The sequence below is a fragment of the Procambarus clarkii genome, chromosome 11 (genome assembly GCF_040958095.1).
Source record: "Procambarus clarkii isolate CNS0578487 chromosome 11, FALCON_Pclarkii_2.0, whole genome shotgun sequence".
Classification (NCBI taxonomy): Eukaryota; Metazoa; Arthropoda; class Malacostraca; order Decapoda; family Cambaridae; genus Procambarus; species Procambarus clarkii.
In genome coordinates, this window is record NC_091160.1 from 37,499,190 (window position 1) to 37,504,827 (window position 5,638).

Sequence of the window (5,638 nt, forward strand, 5' to 3'; positions counted from 1 at the left end):
GGTAATTCTACATGTTTACTGTACTTAGAAGAACTATTTGTACTCTCTGGATTATTACTAGTGTTACCCAAACCTGCCGCAATTCTCTGCTGTTCTAACCTGTTATTATTTTCAGCCATACTCTGCTGAATTTCTAATTGTTTAGTTTGTTGCTCTGCTAGTTTTAACTGAGCCTCCAACTCAAGGTGTTTTGTCTGGTTCTGCAACTCCAATCTCTGCTTGTCTGCTTCCAACCTCTGCTTGTCTGCTTCTAACTTAGCCATTTCTAATTCCAACTTTAAGCTTGCCACCTTGTCACTTGACTTCTCTTCTAACTCTCCCAAACATTCTTCTTCAAGTCTCTCCTCCTCCACCAAGTGTGTGACAATCACTCTTAAAACTTGAGCTTTCAACATCTTACTGGGAATAGCTAGGTTCAATCTATCAGCCAGCAATAATAAACCAGACTTCGTTAAGTCTTTAATTTTACCGAAATTGGCCTGATCCACCAGCGAAGCAACCTGATCCTCCATGGTTGGCTCAATAATCACAGCTTACACTTAACACAAACTATACTTGGCCCCTGGCACAAGCTGAACACTTACCTCAATCGTGAAGTGTTTAGAACTTTTCACAGCAGCTTAGTTTGAACAGTCCATTTCACAGGCTGGTTTAGGTTTCACTAGATAATCACAGAGTACCTAGGAATAAGTAGTACTGTTAATTGAACAACTATTTCAGTGAGTTAAAGTATAATCTATCACTCTCCCGGACAGGCCTCCATGTGTCACGACCCTTGAGACTAAATAATGTTCTTCTCCCCACAGTGTAAAGAACAAATAAAAATCTGCCATGCCAATAGGTGTCTAGGGGTATAATTAATCACTGTATAAAACGGGAGAACAATATATTTTGCTAAGGGTGACAACTTAACAACAATTAAATAAATAGTAGCCAGAAATATTTATCAGCATGTAATACTATAGAATGCAAGTAATTATTTGAGACCTGAGCACTATCACCAGAATATGGAGTAAGCCATAAATACACTAAAATCGTCTATCCAGATAAACAAATATTTATATGGGCTTAAAATAAACAAAAACCAAGAACTTAGCTTAAACACAACTGCACTCGACCGCAGCTGCTACTCTACTGCCCAGGACGTGGTCCGCAGGCCCAACGTCGACTAACCGTCTACCCAAACACCAATTAACGTTCGCATGAACATTCTGAACATTCTATTTACAAAGGTCAGCCCTAACTCCAACATTATTAACTAAGAGTTGTAATTACCGGTCTCACATTCCTTGAAATGTGAGACCGGTCTCACAGCTACCACATATGGGAATAAATAAATATAAAACTATAGGCAATTGATTTGCCAACAATCGCCCTGGCCATTCCCAAATATTGTCAAACGCCCACACGGCTAATTTCACGTGACATCCACCACCAAAACAAACCTTACACACTCTACCCAGCTATCTATGTTATATATATATAATGTATATATATCTATATACACAAAAATTATACAACTGACAGCAATATTTACGTAGAGAAAACAATAACATAATGCGAGGTTCGGGAGAATTGGCAGAATCGTAATAAGATTCGCGACACCCTCCACCACCACCCACCACAACAAAGCTGCCCTCCACCACCACAAAGCTGCCCTCCACCACCACAAAACTGCCCTCCACCACCACCCACCACAACAAAGCTGCCCTCCACCACCACAAAGCTGCCCTCCACCACCACCCACCACAACAAAGCTGCCCTCCACCACCACAAAGCTGCCCTCCACCACCACCCACCACAACAAAGCTGCCCTCCACCACCACCCACCACAACAAAGCTGCCCTCCACCACCACCCACCACAACAAAGCTGCCCTCCACCACCACAAAGCTGCCCTCCACCACCACAAAGCTGCCCTCCACCACTACAAAGCTGCCCTCCACCACCACAAAGCTGCCCTCCACCACCACCACAAAGCTGCCCCCACCACAACAAAGCTGCCCTCCACCACCACCACAAAGCTGCCCTCCACCACAACAAAGCTGCCCTCCACCACAACAAAGCTGCCCTCCACCACCACGACAAAGCTGCCCTCCACCACCACAAAGCTGCCCTCCACCACCACCACAAAGCTGCCCTCCACCACCACAAAGCTGCCCTCCACCCCCACCACAAAGCTGCCCTCCTCCACCACCACAAAGCTGCCCTCCACCACCACCACAAAGCTGCCCTCCACCACCACAAAGCTGCCCTCCACCACCACCACAAAGCTGCCCTCCTCCACCACCACAAAGCTGCCCTCCACCACCACCACAAAGCTGCCCTCCACCACTACAAAGCTGTCCTCCACCACCATCACAAAGCTGCCCTCCACCACCACCACAAAGCTGCCCTCCACCACCACAAAGCTGCCCTCCACCACCACCACAAAGCTGCCCTCCACCACCACCACAAAGCTGCCCTCCACCACCACCACAAAGCTGCCCTCCACCACCACCACAAAGCTGCCCTCCACCACCACCACAAAGCTGCGCTCCACCACCACAAAGCTGCCCTCCACCACCACCACAAAGCTGCCCTCCACCACCACAAAGCTGCCCTCCACCACCACCACAAAGCTGCCCTCCACCACCACAAAGCTGCCCTCCACCACCACCACAAAGCTGCCCTCCACCACCACCACAAAGCTGCCCTCCACCACCACCAAGCTGCCCTCCACCACCACCACAAAGCTGCCCTCCACCACCACCACAAAGCTGCCCTCCACCACCGCCACAAAGCTGCCCTCCACCACCACCACCACAAAGCTGCCCTCCACCACCACCACAAAGCTGCCCTCTCCACCAAAAAGCTGCCCTCCACCACCACCACAAAGCTGCCCTCCACCACCTCCACAATGCTGCCCTCCACCACCACAAAGCTGCCCTCCACCACCACCACAAAGCTGCCCTCCACCACCACCACAAAGCTGCCCTCCACCACCACCACAAAGCTGCCCTCCACCACCACCACAAAGCTGCCCTCCACCACCACAAAGCTGCCCTCCACCACCACAAAGCTGCCCTCCACCACCACAAAGCTGCCCTCCACCACCACAAAGCTGCCCTCCACCACCACAAAGCTGCCCTCCACCACCACCACAAAGCTGCCCTCCACCACCACCACAAAGCTGCCCTCCACCACCTACCACAAAGCTGCCCTCCACCACCACCACAAAGCTGCCCTCCACCACCACCACAAAGCTGCCCTCCACCACCACCACAAAGCTGCCCTCCACCACCACCACAAAGCTGCCCTCCACCACCACCACAAAGCTGCCCTCCACCACCTCCACAAAGCTGCCCTCCACCACCACAAAGCTGCCCTCCACCACCTCCACAAAGCTGCCCTCCACCACCACAAAGCTGCCCTCCACCACCACAAAGCTGCCCTCCACCACCACAAAGCTGCCCTCCACCACCACCACAAAGCTGCCCTCCACCACCACAAAGCTGCCCTCCACCACCACCACAAAGCTGCCCTCCACCACCACAAAGCTGCCCTCCACCACCACCACAAAGCTGCCCTCCACCACCACCACAAAGCTGCCCTCCACCACCACCACAAAGCTGCCCTCCACCACCACCACAAAGCTGTCCTCCACCACCACCACAAAGCTGCCCTCCACCACCACCACAAAGCTGCCCTCCACCACCACCACAAAGCTGCCCTCCACCACCACCACAAAGCTGCCCTCCACCACCACAAAGCTGCCCTCCACCACCTCCACAAAGCTGCACTCCACCACCACAAAGCTGCCCTCCATCACCACAAAGCTGCCCTCCACCACCACCACAAAGCTGCCCTCCACCACCACAAAGCTGCCCTCCACCACCACCACAAAGCTGCCCTCCACCACCACCACAAAGCTGCCCTCCACCACCACCACAAAGCTGCCCTCCACCACCACCACAAAGCTGCCCTCCACCACCACCACAAAGCTGCCCTCCACCACCACCACAAAGCTGCCCTCCACCACCACCACAAAGCTTCCCTCCACCACCACCACAAAGCTGCCCTCCACCACCACAAAGCTGCCCTCCACCACCACCACAAAGCTGCCCTCCACCACCACAAAGCTGCCCTCCACCACCACCACAAAGCTGCCCTCCACCACCACCACAAAGCTGCCCTCCACCACCACCACAAAGCTGCCCTCCACCACCACCACAAAGCTGCACTCTACCACCACCACAAAGCTGCCCTCCACCACCACCACAAAGCTGCCCTCCTCCACCACCACAAAGCTGCCCTCCACCACCACCACAAAGCTGCCCTCCACCACCACAAAGCTGCCCTCCACCACCACCACAAAGCTGCCCTCTACCACCACAAAGCTGCCCCCCACCACCACAAAGCTGCCCTCCACCACCACCACAAAGCTGCCCTCCACCACCTCCACAAAGCTGCCCTCCACCACCACAAAGCTGCCCTCCACCACCACAAAGCTGCCCTCCACCACCACCACAAAGCTGCCCTCCACCACCACAAAGCTGCCCTCCACCACCTCCACAAAGCTGCCCTCCACCACCACAAAGCTGCCCTCCACCACCACCACAAAGCTGCCCTCCACCACCACAAAGCTGCCCTCCACCACTACCACAAAGCTGCCCTCCACCACTACAAAGCTGTCCTCCACCACCACCACAAAGCTGCCCTCCACCACCACCACAAAGCTGCCCTCCACCACCACAATGCTGCCCTCCACCACCACCACAAAGCTGCCCTCCACCACCACCACAAAGCTGCCCTCCACCAGCACCACAAAGCTGCCCTCCACCACCACCACAAAGCTGCCCTCCACCACCACAAAGCTGCCCTCCACCACCACCACAAAGCTGCCCTCCACCACCACCACAAAGCTGCCCTCCACCACCACAAAGCTGCCCTCCACCACCACCACAAAGCTGCCCTCCACCACCACAAAGCTGCCCTCCACCACCACCACCACAAAGCTGCCCTCCACCACCACCACAAAGCTGCCCTCCACCACCACCACAAAGCTGCCCTCCACCACCACAAAGCTGCCCTCCACCACCACCACAAAGCTGCCCTCCACCACCACCACAAAGCTGCCCTCCACCACCACCACAAAGCTGCCCTCCACCACCACCACAAAGCTGCCCTCCACCACCACCACAAAGCTGCCCTCCACCACCACCACAAAGCTGCCCTCTCCACCACAAAGCTGCCCTCCACCACCACCACAAAGCTGCCCTCCACCACCTCCACAATGCTGCCCTCCACCACCACAAAGCTGCCCTCCACCACCACCACAAAGCTGCCCTCCACCACCACCACAAAGCTGCCCTCCACCCCCACAAAGCTGCCCTCCACCACCACCACAAAGCTGCCCTCCACCACCACAAAGCTGCCCTCCACCACCACCACAAAGCTGCCCTCCACCACCACCACAAAGCTGCCCTCCACCACCACAAAGCTGCCCTCCACCACCACCACAAAGCTGCCCTCCACCACCACCACAAAGCTGCCCTCCACCACCACCACAAAGCTGCCCTCCACCACCACCACAAAGCTGCTCTCCACCACCAGAAGGCAGCACCCGTCCTCCCGTCCAGAGACACCAACCGGCCAAA